The following is a 17281-nucleotide window of genomic DNA, read 5'->3' as shown; positions in this document are numbered from 1 at the left end:
AATTTGGGGATTTGGGGGAATTTTTCTGTAAACCCTAATTTGGGTGTCTGGGTATAAAAAGGGGACTGTGGTGTGATGTAAAGGCTTATGCCTGGATTAGCCAGTGTGTCACCCAAGAGCACTGGAATAGCCAGTGTCTCAAGGGTTAGTGTTTAATTTGCAACTATCTTTATGTTTATTCCATTACTCTTGTTTAGTTTCAGTTTAGTTGCTCTTATTTAGTTTCAATTCAGTTCATGTTTTTGTTTTATGTCTTCTGTGTTTGTTTATGTTCAGTTCAATGCTCTGTTTAGTAATTGTTTTGTTTTTGTTGCTGTTATGTGAGCTCACATGTGTATGTGTATAGCTAGGCTGAGATGATGCCTTAAGTCACTGTTAGTGGTGGAATGCTAGGTTATAATTCATGTAAATTGAGTTGATTGAGTAATGGAGGAATTTAGTGCTCAACTGTGCTTGTGATTGATTGTGCTGTCAAAAGACAGTCAATGCTAGGAGTAAACAGTTGAGCAAGCTTCTTCTCCTTCCATTCCATTTATGTATACCCTGGAACATAGGCAGGCTTGAACCTTCTCCTAGCTCCATTAGGGACAGGGATTTAACATAGAATTACACCATCTGGCTAGGTCACAAGGTGGATTCATAACCTAGTTGTGTTGTTTCTCTGTTTTGTATCTGTAATTTTGCTCCCCTGCCATTGCCCTTGGCTTAGGCCTTGGTTTATCTCTTTGTCATTCTTTATGCCATTGTCACCTTCACCATCATCATTGTTGTTTGCTGTTTGCTTTTGCCATTGTAAATATCCATGTTTTACCTTGGCCTAGTGCCACTGCTACATTTAGTTTGCTCCACCTCCCCTACCATCTTCTTATTTCCCTGGCCTTGCTGCCAGTTCTGCTCAGTTGCCCTGCAACCCTGCCTGCTTACCTTCCTCCCCTGCTGCTGCTGCTGCTGCTTCTTCTCCAGCCCAGCCTTGTCTGCTGCTGCTGAAGCCACCACTGCTGCTGCTCCAGGTCTAGTTCAATTCTTGGCTACAAGTCCAGTCATTACAAAAGCCCACTGTATCTGTTAAGGCCTAAGGCCCAGTTCAGTTCAGTTCAGTTCAAAGACTACTGAAGCCCAGATTCATTACAAAGCCCATTTCAGTCTTGGGTTAATCTAGAAGCCCATTGACACTCAAAGCCCAGTGCACTTCAAAGGCCAAGCCTAGTACACTTCAAGACCAACTGAACCCAAGCTCAGTTCACTTCATTGTCAAACAAGCCTATAATCCAAAGGTACCCTAAGCCCAAAGCCCAAAAGGCTTCATAGTTACCCAATAGCAATTTAGAGCCCAAATAGCTAGAAACTCCAAACACCCCCAGTCTCTGTGGATCGACCCGTACTTGCACGAGCTACAACCGACGACCGTGCACTTGCGGTATTACTGTAGGCCCGCGTTTCATTTCTCTTCATATTTACACACTTTCCCGGGCCCACCAAGTTTTTGGCGCCGTTGCCGGGGAACGAATTTCATTGATCTTCATATTTATACGCTTTCCCGGGTCCACCAAGTTTTTGGCGCCGTTGCCGGGGATTGGTGCTGTGTTTTTCTTGTAGTTTTATTAGCTATTTTTGCATTTCACTGCATAGCATTTGCATCTGCATCTGCTTCACTTCATTTGCTGTTGGACCTGCTGTTCTGAACCAGTTTTTCCTCTGCTGGGACGCCACCAAGGAAAAGAACCAAAGCCCAACTGGGTTTTTGCAACAATATCAGAGCAGCTGGGCTATGCTTAAAAGGTAACCCATTTAAGAGAACCCGAATTGTGGGCTTCCAATTTTTAATTGTGGGCTTGTAATATTAAAGCCAATTTTTGGGCTTTTTATTTTCTGTTGGGTTTGTAATTAATTTTTGTGGGCTTGTTTGTTTAATTTGTGGGCTTGTTTTTAATTTTTGTGAGCTTGTTTAATTTGGACTGGTATTTTGTATTCTGGGTTTTTAAACCCAGCTGAGCTTGTAACCGATCACGCTAGGTTAACTCGTTAGTGGGCCGAGTACCCAAATTCTAGGCCGAGATTTTGGACTCAGTTTCACCAAACGTTTTCAAACCAGCTGAGCCAAAGCAAACACAAAACCAACAGTGGGCTTGCTCCCATTCAAAAAAACCAAATTTTATTTTCTTTTAAAATAAATAAATAAATAAATATTTTCTCTCCCATTCAAAAACCAAAATTTTTACTTGCTCCCAAATTTTAAAACCAAATTTTATTTTGCTCCCACATTAACAACCAAATTTTTTTTCTTTTATCTCACCAAAACCAAATTTTTCCCAAAAATCCAAACCCATTAAAAACCAAATTTCTTTTCAAACCCGACAAAACCAAATGTTACCTATAAAAACCAAATTTTTCCCAAAAATCCAAACCCTTTAAAAACCAAATTCTGAGCTTTGTACATTCTTTACTTAGCTTTTGAGCCAATCATGAATAGATCTTTTTCTACAGTTGGGGAGTACAACAAATCCCTTAGAGAACTTGCATATGGACAAACTTCACGTTATGAACCTTCCACGGACCATGATGTCAATAGTCATAGGAATTATTATGGACATTTTCAAAGTCCCGAGCCGCAATACATGAACCCTAATGACTATTCATACATGCATCATTCATCGCAACGTGAAAATGAACATTCTGCTAGAGCCTCACTCACACAATCATCACTTATGGATCAAATAGAAGCTCGAATCACAGCTTTAGAAATGCAATCACATGAGGAATCTGTCACATCTAATTTTCTTAGGCAACCTGAAATCTATGCATGTCCCGCATGTGGTAGTTTAGACCACCCTGTTGAGAATTGTCATATTTTGCATACTTTTATGAAATCTAGAGAAAATCCAAGGTATGAAATGCCCATAAATTGTGAGGATGGTAGTCATTGGGACCATAATCAATCCTTTGAGGGTTGCGATCAATATTTTGTAAACCCTAATGACCATGCACACATGTACCATTCACCACAATTTGAACATGAAGAATTTGGTACTCCCATGAATTTAGACTCCACCACAGAAGCTTTAAGACTCTGCAAGCAAGACTATGATAGATCTACATCATGAATTCATGCATATTTAGATCAGATTTTGCTTCACCTACAAAAGGAGGAAATTCATGAGGAAATGTATGTTGTCCCTAATGAAGTGTCTAGTCCCATTCATGTAAATAATGTTGAATATGAACCTAATTTAGAGGAACATGAATCGACTAATGACACCACCACTGTTAATGAGGACCAATATGCATGCTACCATGATGATGATTATGATGATTATGATGATATGTTAGAAGAACATGAAAATATTGTGGAACCTGTTGGTTCAAAAACATATGGCTTCTCGCCCTCGACCTTCATGCATGTTGTTCTTTCTAATACTCATTGTAATTCATATGATTTTGATATTGACATGGGATTCGTACAATTATTCTGTGAAGATGAGCATGACATAGGAATAGTTGAATCTTCTGTAGACACTAATATGCATGAAAATATATTTGATGTGTCTGATTCTCTACCTAGGTCACATTGTGATATTTCTCCTGATTTGCCGATGCATGAGAATGAATCTGTTGATGATGTTGATGACTCTGATTGTGATCTTGCCGATTTGTTTAATGATTGTGAGCATGTTATGACACTTGTAGAAGACTTAGGAGATGTTGATGTGATTAACAATGATGTGCCTATCGTCCTACATAAGTCACAATCTGATGGCCTTCCACCCAACCTAGATTTGGTTTGTACCCATATTGTCAAACCGACTTTTCTGAGAGTCCCCAACCTAGGTTTGGAACTGTGTGCTTCCCAAGTCCTCTTGGACTATTTTGCTTCTAAGTATAATACATCTGAGGAACCACAGTTGGAATTAGCATGTTTTCCCGTCCCTAGCACAGTTCATTCCGAGCTAGACCTTGTGCATGATGAACCCCCGAAACTGTGCGATTTTGTTTTCAAAATTATATCTTCTGTAAAATCCAGGTTTGGGGGTAGCTCATTTTGTTTCACAGCTTCACTTGCATGCCTACCATATTATTATTGTGTGAAGCTGTTGAAACCTCTACACTTTGTCTTTTGGGTTGATCCTCAACTCTTTAGATTGTTAGTGTATGGTGAATTTTTGTATATAATCCAGTAGATAAAATTTCTTAAAACCCTTTTTGTTCCTTTTGTATATATTTTGATAATCCAATATGATCTCGGCTGACATATGTTGGATTCTTGACTTGAATAACATAGTTCTAATATTGCTTTCGCCGAAATCGGGTATTCTCTTTCCTTTTTCTCTACTCAACATGATCCTCTTCATATGTTGTATTATAATTTTGTTCATATTTTGAAACATTGAGGACAATGTTTAGTTTAGGTTTGGGGGTGAAAAGTAGATACTTTGATAATATGCCATAATTGAAAACAAGAACTCCTTCTTTTTGAAAAAAAGAATGAAAATATCAAAATAAAAAATTAAAAATTGAAAAAAAACATAAAAAATGGAGCTCATTTACCTTGAAATGTTGACTCTTGTGCAAATATGTAATTATTAGGAGTCTTAGTCTAGATATTTAGGCACCCTGATTCTAGCACAATTCACATAGTGATAAGAAATTTGCACGCGCACGATCTACCAATACATGTATAGCCTCGATCTTCAAGGTGTTTGATAGGAAGTCACGATTGCCAATCACTTTAGAATACTGAACGAAACTTGACTAGCTTGTTCTTTGGTTGGTTGGGATAAAAGGTGGAGGTTACATTAAGAAAGACAACCATCGAATTTAACTGGGTGCATCAAAAAGGGCTACCTCTTGCAAAGTGTCATGTAATTTTTTGTTTCCTTTTGTATTTGTATCAAAAGTGTTTCTTTATCAAAAAAAAAAAAAAAAAAAAAAAAAAAAAAAAAAAAAAAAAAAAAAACGATGTATATATTCAAAAAAAAAAAATATCAAAAAATACAAAAAAAAATCAAGTATTTATCAATTCCATTCTCTCTTGTTCCAAAAATAAAAGAGAGTAGTCAATGTAAATAAGAGTCATGTAAATAGTCATTTTGTGTTTCATTGTAATAAGCAAGGAGGGTGTATGCCATTGATGTACAACGCGAGTAATTGTGAAATACCTCCAACTCATTCACAATTCTCGTAAAGTCCGGACAGCTAGCTAGATTTCGACCTTGGTTCTTAGCCTGAGAAACTATCTCTTGGTGATTAGTAGTCATAACATCCGATCTTTCTTTACACATGTGTAGATACACTTTACACTCTTATCACATGTCTTTATTTGTTATCAGTGCTAGGATTGTGCCTTGATAGCTAGATTGACATCTCCATTTTGCTGTGAGCTTAAACTGACTTGCACATGTCACATTTGATGGAATCTGAGCTTATATTTTGACCTAGAACTTTGTAGGTACGTTCTAAGCAAACCTTCACGAGACTTAACTCGTCCACTAGGGACACTTAGTGGTTTAAAAGGCTTAGTGCATACGCTAAATGCATTCGAGAGACCAGCGACAGTGGTATAGGTAGGATTTCCTTAGTTTTGTTTTACTTGAGGACAAGTAAAATTCAGGTTTGGGGGTATTTGATGAGTGAAAAGTGCATATTTTAATATTTTTCTTGGCATTTAACTCATCTTTTGTGCATTAATTCTACATTTTATCCCATATTCTGTATTTTCATTGTTTTCAAGAATAAATATTTCTTATTAATTTTGCATTTTTAGGTAATAAAAAGTTGGATGATGCGGAGCGAAAAGAGCAGAAAGTAGTGAAAAGCCGGGAAGAATTACGCACAGGAAGCCGCAAAGAATGAGCGCACGTCCAAAAAGCTAGGAATGGGCTCAAGAAGAAGAATTGCTTAAAGAAGATATGGGCTTGGCATACCCAAGGCCCAAAACCCTTACCCAAACCCATTTTCTATATCCATAACCGCCTCCATTCTCAGCCGTTAGATGGGACTACATCGAAATCCTACGGTCGCTCCTTCGTAGAGCAAAAATCTGAAGTCTCTGCAAAACACCACAGCGCTTAAATTCCAAGCCTTCAAATTAGATTGTAGTTGAATCCAACGATCGCTTCTATGCCTGTGCATCAAAATTAGATACTCCCGATCTACACTACAGTACCTAACTCCACCAAGTGCCGTCCGTTTCGTTGTATCCCTTCATCCGACGGTCGCTCATCGCTTGCCTCCGAATCGCCGTCAGATCTACCTACCATCTTCTCATCCTACGACGCAGATCGCATAACATCTTCCCTCGCTGAAACCGCTCAACACCATAACATCCGAGCCATATACCCCTAGCCAAACGCCCCCTAACCCTAACTCTATCGACTTCTTCTTTCTTCTCCATCTCTTCTTCCTTCCCCCGTCTGCAGAACCCGTACCACCACCTTCTCCCTCATCACCACTACCCACTCCACTGCCACCGCCACCAACTCCTATACCACCATCACACCTCCACCATCATCACCCCTACCTTCCTACAACTATTACCCATCTTTATAGCCCCCTAATTCGTCAATTTCTCCCCTGCCGAAACCCTAGGTGAGTGGTTGACGAATTAGTGAAGCTAGAAAAGCAATTGAAGGCATGTGAATGGAGCTGGTGAACGAGGAGAGGAATGGGTTGAAGAGGGAAGCGTCAAATCGCAGGTTTGGTAAGAAAAATCCCTAACCCTAATTTTTCTGTCCATTTAGGGTTTGTTTGAGAAAACCCTAATTACTGCTAGGGAGAGCATGAGGAAGAACAGTGGCAACATGGGTATGATTAAATTAGTAGAATTAGGTGAGAAACCCTAATTTTGTCACTGTTCAATTTGGGGATTTGGGGGAATTTTTCTGTAAACCCTAATTTGGGTGTCTGGGTATAAAAAGGGGACTGTGGTGTGATGTAAAGGCTTATGCCTGGATTAGCCAGTGTGTCACCCAAGAGCACTGGAATAGCCAGTGTCTCAAGGGTTAGTGTTTAATTTGCAACTATCTTTATGTTTATTCCATTACTCTTGTTTAGTTTCAGTTTAGTTGCTCTTATTTAGTTTCAATTCAGTTCATGTTTTTGTTTTATGTCTTCTGTGTTTGTTTATGTTCAGTTCAATGCTCTGTTTAGTAATTGTTTTGTTTTTGTTGCTGTTATGTGAGCTCACATGTGTATGTGTATAGCTAGGCTGAGATGATTCCTTAAGTCACTGTTAGTGGTGGAATGCTAGGTTATAATTCATGTAAATTGAGTTGATTGAGTAATGGAGGCATTTAGTGCTCAACTGTGCTTGTGATTTATTGTGCTGTCAAAAGACAGTCAATGCTAGGAGTAAACAGTTGAGCAAGCTTCTTCTCCTTCCATTCCATTTATGTATACCCTGGAACATAGGCAGGCTTGAACCTTCTCCTAGCTCCATTAGGGACAGGGATTTAACATAGAATTACACCATCTGGATAGGTCACAAGGTGGATTCATAAACTAGTTGTGTTGTTTCTCTGTTTTGTGTCTGTAATTTTGCTCCCCTGCCATTGCCCTTGGCTTAGGCCTTGGTTTATCTCTTTGTCATTCTTTATGCCATTGTCACCTTCACCATCATCATTGTTGTTTGCTGTTTGCTTTTGCCATTGTAAATATCCATATTTTACCTTGGCCTAGTGCCACTGCTACATTTAGTTTTCTCCACCTCCCCTACCATCTTCTTATTTCCCTGGCCTTGCTGCCAGTTCTGCTCAGTTGCCCTGCAACCCTGCCTGCTTACCTTCCTCCCCTGCTGCTGCTGCTGCTTCTTCTCCAGCCCAGCCTTGTCTGCTGCTGCTGAAGCCACCACTGCTGCTGCTCCAGGTCTAGTTCAATTCTGGGCTACAAGTCCAGTCATTACAAAAGCCCACTGTATCTGTTAAGGCCTAAGGCCCAGTTCAGTTCAGTTCAGTTCATTTCAAAGACTACTGAAGCCCAGATTCATTACAAAGCCCAGTTCAGTCTTGGGTTAATCTAGAAGCCCATTGACACTCAAAGCCCAGTGCACTTCAAAGGCCAAGCCTAGTACACTTCAAGACCAACTGAACCCAAGCTCAGTTCACTTCATTGTCAAACAAGCCTATAATCCAAAGGTACCCTAAGCCCAAAGCCCAAAAGGCTTCATAGTTACCCAATAGCAATTTAGAGCCCAAATAGCTAGAAACTCCAAACACCCCCAGTCTCTGTGGATCGACCCGTACTTGCACGAGCTACAACCGACGACCGTGCAATTGCGGTATTACTGTAGGCCCGCGTTTCATTTCTCTTCATATTTACACACTTTCCCGGGCCCACCAGTTGTCAAGATCTTCATCTGAAAATTCAGGACCAACAAGATTGTTCACAGAGTTTTTAACACTTCTACTTTTAAGAGCTTTAGTGTTTTCAGTGCCTTGAACGCAATATCCTAACCGGCTTAAGACTGTAGTTCATGATTTAAGATCTTTAACTTTCCAACTAGAGTATTTCTGGAAAGAGTTTCAAGGTTATTTCCTTCCATGATGACATGCTTCTTAGACTTATATTTTGCTGGTAAAAAACGGAGAATTTTCTTCGCAATGTCTTTTTGAAGGATGGTCTTCCATAATGCAAAACGTGCATTAACAATTCCAGATACCTTTTGATTAAATTAATCAAATGAATCTTCGTCAGACATACGAATATTTTTCCAATCAAAATTTAGGTTTTGAAGCCTAACTTCTTTCTCTGAGGTATCTCCTTCAAATACGGTTTCTAAGATATCCCAAGCATCTTTAGACCTAGTGCACGATGTCAATGATGCTGAAGATTTGGACTTATCACATGGATAATAACGTTTAACCCGTCAGCATTATGCTTTACAATACTTATCACGGTATCACTATATTCCCTTAATGGTTTCGCAACAATATTTTCGCTTCTAAAAACTGTTGGCGCTTCGAATCCCATAACTACAAGTTTTCATGTCTCAAAGTCACGGGCTTGTAAAAAGGAACGCATATAAATTTTCCAACATAAGTAATTCGTGCCATCAAAGTCTGGTGGTATGTTTATAGAGATTGCACTCTTATCCATATAGTTGATTGCTACAAACACAGACTTATTAGGTCTTTAACGTGTTTTCCTTCTCTAATACCAATTGAAAATGCGAAGGGTACCAAAATACACCACCAACTTTTTATTAGGCAACCGGTACGGACTAAACCTAAATATAGTTCCGAGAGCTCAACTTAATGAATCTCGATCGAGGAATAATATTCAGAGTTATATCCCTATCTCCCATAATCAGAAAGTCTCCACGCAAGTCCATGAACCTGATTTATGTGTGATAATAATTGGACGATTCCAAAGATCAATACCAATCAAGTCGTATCCAACAACCAAGGTTGGATGTATCTACTTTGATTGATTTAAAACCTCTGATATTTCAATTATAAAGGTAAAAAATATAATGCGGAAAAAGAAATAACACAGACACCAGAAATTTTGTTAACGAGGAACCCAAATGCAGAAAAACCCAGGGAACACCAAATTGTATTAAGCCACTACATACTCTAGCCTACTATCAATATTTCGGACTAGAATGTAGTTGAGACGGAATTAAACCTTCACAACAATTCAATTACACTTGCGCTCCTTACGCCTCTTGAATTCCATTAGGATTTCGCGGAATTGATTCCCTTAGCCAACGTCCTTTACAGCCTAAGGTTTTCTTAGACTCAAGTGAAGACTTTAAACCAATTTGCCTCCCACAAATAAGCATATACGTGATTTCATTTTTGATCAAAGATCAAACTGATACTGGAAATTGATAGCAATACACAAAGTCTAGCCAATCTAAAAATTGCATAACTTACAACTCCAAGAGCATCATATATTCTTATTCAAATCACAAGTACACAGACTTACGGAATCACAAAGTCTGAGACGAAGAAAGCTTTGCGATTACTATCCTTGGTAACCCTTGGTAAACTCGTCAGAAGCGAGAGCATCAACATATTATTTATAACTATACCAAAAGAGGAAAATAGAAATATTCATCTTTTTTAGTTGCATCAAATTCTTATCTCGAACTATATCAAATGATGTTGTTACTTCCTTTGTCCACTCATCTTTTCCTTCCTTCTACAAATGAAAATCCATAAACAATGTGTAATTTTAGCTCGTTCTTGGTCTTTTTATGAACCTATTCTTGGTTTAAATTCTCTGTTAACTTTTATGGAAGATTTTAGTTCATTTACTTTTTTACGTTTGAAGTCGATTTCAATAGTTTCGAGTTTTCTCCAAGAATAACTGAGCTAGCTTGACGTCGAGAAGTATCCAAGATTATTATAAGAAGTAACAATTAATACTAACCATTACTTATGTACTCATATGAAAACATAATAATTTTGTTTCAATTTATCGATGTGTTCAATAGCTATAAGGTTGAAATTTATCGACTTATCATCGCTTGATTGTATATTATGCTATGTGTTAGAGCATTGCTCGGTAGAACTCACAAGTCTTGTTGTCAACTTTAGTTGATCACAACTATGTCTTGATTTATATTCTACAATTAGTCAAGTCTCGGATTAAGATAGAAGTGTGCAGTTGAGAATCGGACATCACTGCGTTCTACCGTTTAACGGCGAAGATGAACCGAAGCTTTTGGAGAACTTCTTCAACAAAAGGTAAATGAAGACTGAACCACCTATTTTTCAAGTTTTCACCCTTCTACCTATCAAACTACATCACATGAGTATTTAGACTATTACATGCACAACAAGAATTTCGAGTCAAGTTTATCTTGTTAATCGTTCTCGAAATACATATGACTAAGCTTAAGAACATTTGTCCGTACTTGATGAATTTGGTTAGAACAAGTTACTGTTCATAATCTAAATCGTGATTCAAGATTATCGTTTGAAAATAGCCCGGAACAGTGATATGTGTCATTTATGTTATTTGGGAATGTTTCGAATTGATTATGAGAGAAAAATATAACTACTGTAATTTGTAAATCTTGATATAGGACAATATGCATACAATTTACATACTAAAACAAATGTTATAGTTCCGGAGCCTTAGCACATGTACCCAGTACACATACCGGAGTACCTATTGTTCCATAGCAACTTTATGGTACACATACCCAGTATCCATACCATAAAAAGTCTGTTGACTCGTGAACCAGGATGGTATGCGTACCTAGTATGCAAACTGAAAAGATCTGTTGGTTTCAGAAAACGGATTGGTACGCACACCCAGTATGCAAAACGAAAAATATTTGTGAGTTCCTGAACTTGTTTTTGTCTTAAGTATATACATACCCGGTACATGTACCTTGACAAAAATAGTCACGAACATGAAACAATATACGTACCCGGTACACATACTTGCCATGTCGAATATTTTTAGTTGCATCAAAATTATTTCTATGAGATAATTAGCATTTGAATAAATTTCTAAACACACTATATAAACATATTTGATCACATTATAATCTATGGTTGTGACTCAATATTAAAGTCTTAAGTGTTATATGAAAATGATTAAGCTTATAGTTCAATTAGCTAGTTTCGACTAACCTTTCTTAGGTAAAGTGTATGGACTAAACCTAAATACAATTCCGGGAGTTCAACTTAATTAATCTCAATCAAGGAATAATATTCAGAGTTTATATCTCATTCTCCCACAATAAAAATGTTTACATAGACTATTTTGTGAACATGATTTATGTGTGAGAGTACTTGGACGATTCCAAAGATCAATATCCAATAATCAATCAAGTTGTATCCAATCAATTACGATGGACGTATCTACTTTGATTGATTTTTGTAAAAATCTTTAATATTTCAATTATAAAGATAGACAATAAAATACGGAAAAGAAATAACACATACACCATAAATTTTGTTAACGAGGAAATCGCAAATGCAGAAAAACCTTGGGACCTAGTAAATATTTTAACACCAAATTGTATTAAACAACTATAGTCTCTAGCCTAATATCAATGCTTCAGACTGGAATGCAGCTGAGCCCGAATTAAACCCTCACATAAATTCAGTTACAGTCGCGCTCCTTACGCCTCTTGAATCCCAACAGGACTCCATCAAATTGATTTTCTTAGTTGACGTCCTTTATATCCTAAGAGTTTCTTCAGCTCAATTGAAAATTTTAAACCAATCTTCCTCCCACAGATAAGCATATATGTGATTTTCTTTCCGATCAAATATCAAGGTGAGACTGGAAATCTATCGCAATAGATAAAGTCTCGCAGACCTCAAAATCCTGAACTTACAACTCCAAGAGAAGCCTAGATTCTTATTTACCTCATAAGTATAAAACTTGTGGAATCATAAATTCTGAGATGAAGAAACTTTGTGATTTATATCTATCTTGTTTTTGATCGGAGTGAGACTCAAAAATCGGTAACAAAATCAGGATACACAAACTATCAAGATAAAGATAGTCGGACCTGGCTTCATGAATTCCTATGTGAAGTCTTTTTTGTCGCTAAACCCCAGAGGGGTTTGAATGAGATGACGATTGTAATTTACAACTAGGACACACAAGGATAGTATCGGGGATTCAAAGATCCCGGTTGCTTAAAGTTCTCCTTATATAGCCTTTCAAAGCCAAGGTTGCTTTAGGTTTAAGCTAAGATAGATTTGGAATCAAGCAATCAATATCCATAGGTATATGATTATTTGATTTGAGATTAACACAACCAAATGTACACTCTGGTTAGAATGAACCTTAACCGAACAATGTACAAAGAGTTTTTCATGAAAGGTTATCCCGAACTATCCGACGAACTATAAGCTTAATCATTTTCATATAACACTTTAAGACTTGATCTTGAGTCACAACCATAAATTATAATATGATCAAATATGTCTAGATAGTACTTTTAAAAAGTTGTTCAAATGCTAATTATCTCAGAGAAATAATTTTGATGCATTTAAAAATATTCGACGGGGTAAGTACGTGTACTCTTTCCTGTTCGTGACTATTTTTTTGAAGGTACATGTATCGAGTATGTATACCCATAAGAAAAAAGCAAGTTTAGGAACTCAAAGATCTTTTTCGATTTGTATAATGGGTATGCAAACCAATCCGGTTTTGAAACCATCTGATCTTTTTTGGTTTGCATACTGGGTATGCGTACCTTCCTAATTCAGTGTCGACGGACTTATTATGGTATGGATACTGGGTGCATACCAAAAAGTTTCTGCCCAACAATAGCTACTCCGGTATGTGTACTGGGTACATGTACTACGGCTACGGACCTATAACATTTGTTCCAATATGTAAACTGGTATGTATACTGTCATGTATCCATATTTACAATAGTTCTATTTTTCTCTCTTAAAAAATTCGAAACATTCCCAAATAACATCAATGACACATATCACTGTTCCAGGCTATTTTCGAATGATAATCTTGAATCACGATTTAGATTATGAACAATAAATTGTTCTTAACCAAATTCATCAAGTAAAGAAAAATGTTCTTAAGCTTAGTCATATATAGTTCGAGAACGATTAACAAGATAAACTTGGCTCGAAATTCTTGTTGTCCATGTAATAGTCTAACTAGTTATGAGACATAGTCTCATAGATAGAAAGGTGAAAACTTGAGAAATAGGTGGTTCATCCTTCACTTACCTTTTGTTGAAGAAGTTATCCAAAAACTTCGGTTGATCTTCGCCTTCAAATGCTAGAACGCAGTGATGTCCGATTCTCAACTACATACTTCTATCCCAATCTGAGACTTGACTAGTTGTATACATGAAATCAAGACATAGTTTTGATCAACTAAATTTCACAACAAGTTTAAGATAGCGACACTTGTGAGATAGAACGAGCAATGCTCTAACAATCTCCCCCTTTGTCAAATTTTAGTGAAAAAACCATCAATACATATGGATTAAAAAATAAAGCTTCAAAAAATTCTTGAATCCATCATGCTTGATTTCCTTGGTTTCTCCAACTCCTTGAATTCCTCGTTACTTCAAGTTTCCAATGATTCCGAACGTGTTCAACTTAGCATCATTGTTGTTGAAAATATGTAGCGATAACAACTTTGAAAACATATATTCTCAATCATCGTTATACAGAAATATAATATTATTATCTTCTCCAAAGTTCAATTGTATCACAACTTCGAAGTAATACTACGGTGATATGTTTATCACCCTTAGTCAATACTTACATCTTTCACATAATAGGTATAACTTACAGATGTTGATTCACTCTCCCTTACATAATGATCCATAAACCATATGTATGTATTGCGAAACTAATAGTTAATTCTCCCCCTTTTTGTCAATAAAAATTGGCAAAGGTACGAAAATAATGGGATCATAATGAACTCTATCAAAAGATACTTCAAGACATAGAATACATAATAACTTTAATTTATACGATATCACAACATATAAAATACTTATCTAGGAGATTTAAGATACAAGCATCCCATGTAAATTCCACAGCCACACACCCCAAAAAGAAATAGAAATTAAGCACAAGTTCATTTAAGAACTCTCCCCATTGATGTTATTCCAAAAAAGAATAACACGATGACCTTTACAAATAAAGAATTTTGTATGGACATTAACAACTTACATAAGTAAATTTGTATCCATTATCATCATCAAAATTTTTACTAGAGTTAAGATCAACTTTTGAGGAAAAAAACAATCATCATGAGATGGTATTTTAATCATATAAACATGATAAAAAAAGAACTATATCTCAAGGGAGTCAAGCAATGCGCAAGAGTGATCATGAGGATCGAGTATCGCGATCATCTTATCTAAGATATAAACTTGTAAAGAACATACAAGATTTGATTTACTCTTAGACGAAAGAACTAATCTTTTTCGAAAGGATTTACACCAACATTGGCTACCAAAATCGTATAAAAAGATTTTCTTGACATAAAAGAATATGCACATATATATAAATAATAACTCATTAAGAATCGTGCATCATATTTTCACGTATAAACCAAGAAGGTTGTGAGCATTCAAGTAATAACCGTGTTCAATAACACTCAATACTTTCAATATGAAACACAATCACAAGTGATTCAATGATCAAAGTTGTCTTAAAAGTGTTTGAGAGTGTTCTTCTACTGCCAAACATTTTGTAAAAATAGTTTGAATGTATCTGAATTTTTTTGGCAGGGATGGTATGCATACCAGGTGCATGTACCAACCCTATTCGTGAACTCAGAACTTTTTTGATATGCGTACTAGGTACGTGTACCACAGAGTAATTCACGACCACTGGATCCAGAACTCTAAATTTACGCCGGTACGTGTAGCTTCCATGTTCCAGTATGTAGTAGTTCTATAAACTTTCTTTAATCAATTTAAAAAACATTCCCAAATGACACCAATGATGAACATCATCTATATGGGCTATTTTCGAATGATTAACTTGAATCAAAACTTATTTCATAAAAAATAAATTGTTCTTTACTGAATTTGTCAAGAATATGAACAATCGTTGCTTGAATTATATTTCGATAGTCTAAAAAAGATAAGATTTAACTCGAAATTTCTTCTTTGAGATTCACCAAAAACAACAAGGCATCGACACTGTTTGTTTCTTCAAACTTGAACGTTTAAGAATCTTAAACCCAAATCAAGTTAGTTAAAAATGAATGATACACAAGGTACATGGATCATTATCCGTATTAGTTTTTCTATTATAAATAATTCACCTACGATCTATTATTCTTAGCTAATGGTGAATGATGTACCTGTAATCAGTATGATTATCATGTCTTGAGAGTTTTACCTAGAACCTAAGTTTAAGTATCAACATTATGACTACATAATTTATCCAGTGCATAAAATGTGTTGATACCCACATCAAGTCATTACTGTTTGGAATCACAAGAGACGCGGAACATCATAAGTTGTATGTGACTGTGTTGATTATTTTATAAGTGCATATAAGACAAGTATGACAACCACTATTTATTGACATAAACCATTCAAACAAAAGATGTAAACATATTGACATTGATTCATCTCTTTGGAGCATTGACTCAACAACGTGGAGATAAAAAAAATATTGTCTTCAGAAACTTTGGGTATTTAAATTCATATATATATTTAAACAACCAATCATAAAGATACTTGGGTTTCCACCAGAACACTTAGCGAGAAAATAAGAGTACAAAAACAAAAATGTTTTTGATATCAATAGATCATGGCATCACTCATATAATGATGAAATCATAAAACTTGCTCAAGTTTATAGACATACCTTTTAGATGAATCCAATCATGAGTTCTACGGATTTACCAAATATTCAAAATCTTAGTTAACATGATATGTGCGCCCTAATTCTTTTTCTTCCCTCATCGTATTAATATTAGGGAATTTCTTGGTGAGGATGCACTTTCAACACAATCAAGTTGTGTTGAGGTGAACAATGTCTTGCTCATTGCAGGTGAGTGAATCAAAATTTTCCGCATCTATGGAATTTTCACCATGTATAGTTTTTAGCTTATTTCGTTTCTTCTTCCACCAATTACTGTGTTTCACTTTTTTATTATCATTAAAGAGATCACTTTTAGACCTATTCATATCTAAATCCATCTTTCCCAAGAAATTTTTAACTTCCAAAATCATGGATTTTGCCTTTGATATTTATGATTTTCTGGGAGATATTTCCTTTTTACACTCAATGCATTATTGAATTTATTTGATATCCACTTCTAAGTGCGTTTAGGAACAACCAGAACCTTCTTCCCATTATTCTCTTCAAGATTTTTCGAAAGAGAATCAGATTGACTATTCTTTTGCAAGTTAGTCTTTCTCCAGTTGGGAGCATCAGATCTTGTCTTCGTCTTTACAAATTTATCCTTTTCATAATCATTACAATTGTAAAAAGGCTTCGTATGAGGTGTATTGGTAAATCCATGTTTATCACAACATTTATTTCTTTACCTAAGACATCGACAACCCGTGATATTAAGGGGATTAGCATTAAGATGTGATCTAGGTTTGATCATTTCTTTTGATTTCCAAACAAGAACATTGTGAATCTTTTCATTCCTTAGACGAAAACAATATCATTCATAGAAAACATAAGGAATGACCTAGATTCCTGTGTGCTGGATTTGGAGGTTAATATACTTTGCTCTTTCGAACCTTAAGCGTCGGTGAAGGTTTTTCACTTTTTCCATCCTTTGTTTGATAAAAATCACTAGACTTGACAAATTTGACCTTTTTGCTAATATGTGGAGCATCCATTCCCTTATA

The sequence above is a fragment of the Papaver somniferum genome, chromosome 3, assembly GCF_003573695.1.
Source record: "Papaver somniferum cultivar HN1 chromosome 3, ASM357369v1, whole genome shotgun sequence".
NCBI classification, from domain to species: Eukaryota; Viridiplantae; Streptophyta; class Magnoliopsida; order Ranunculales; family Papaveraceae; genus Papaver; species Papaver somniferum.
The sequence above is the reverse complement of the archived record's forward strand: the minus strand, read 5'-3'. Positions refer to the sequence as shown.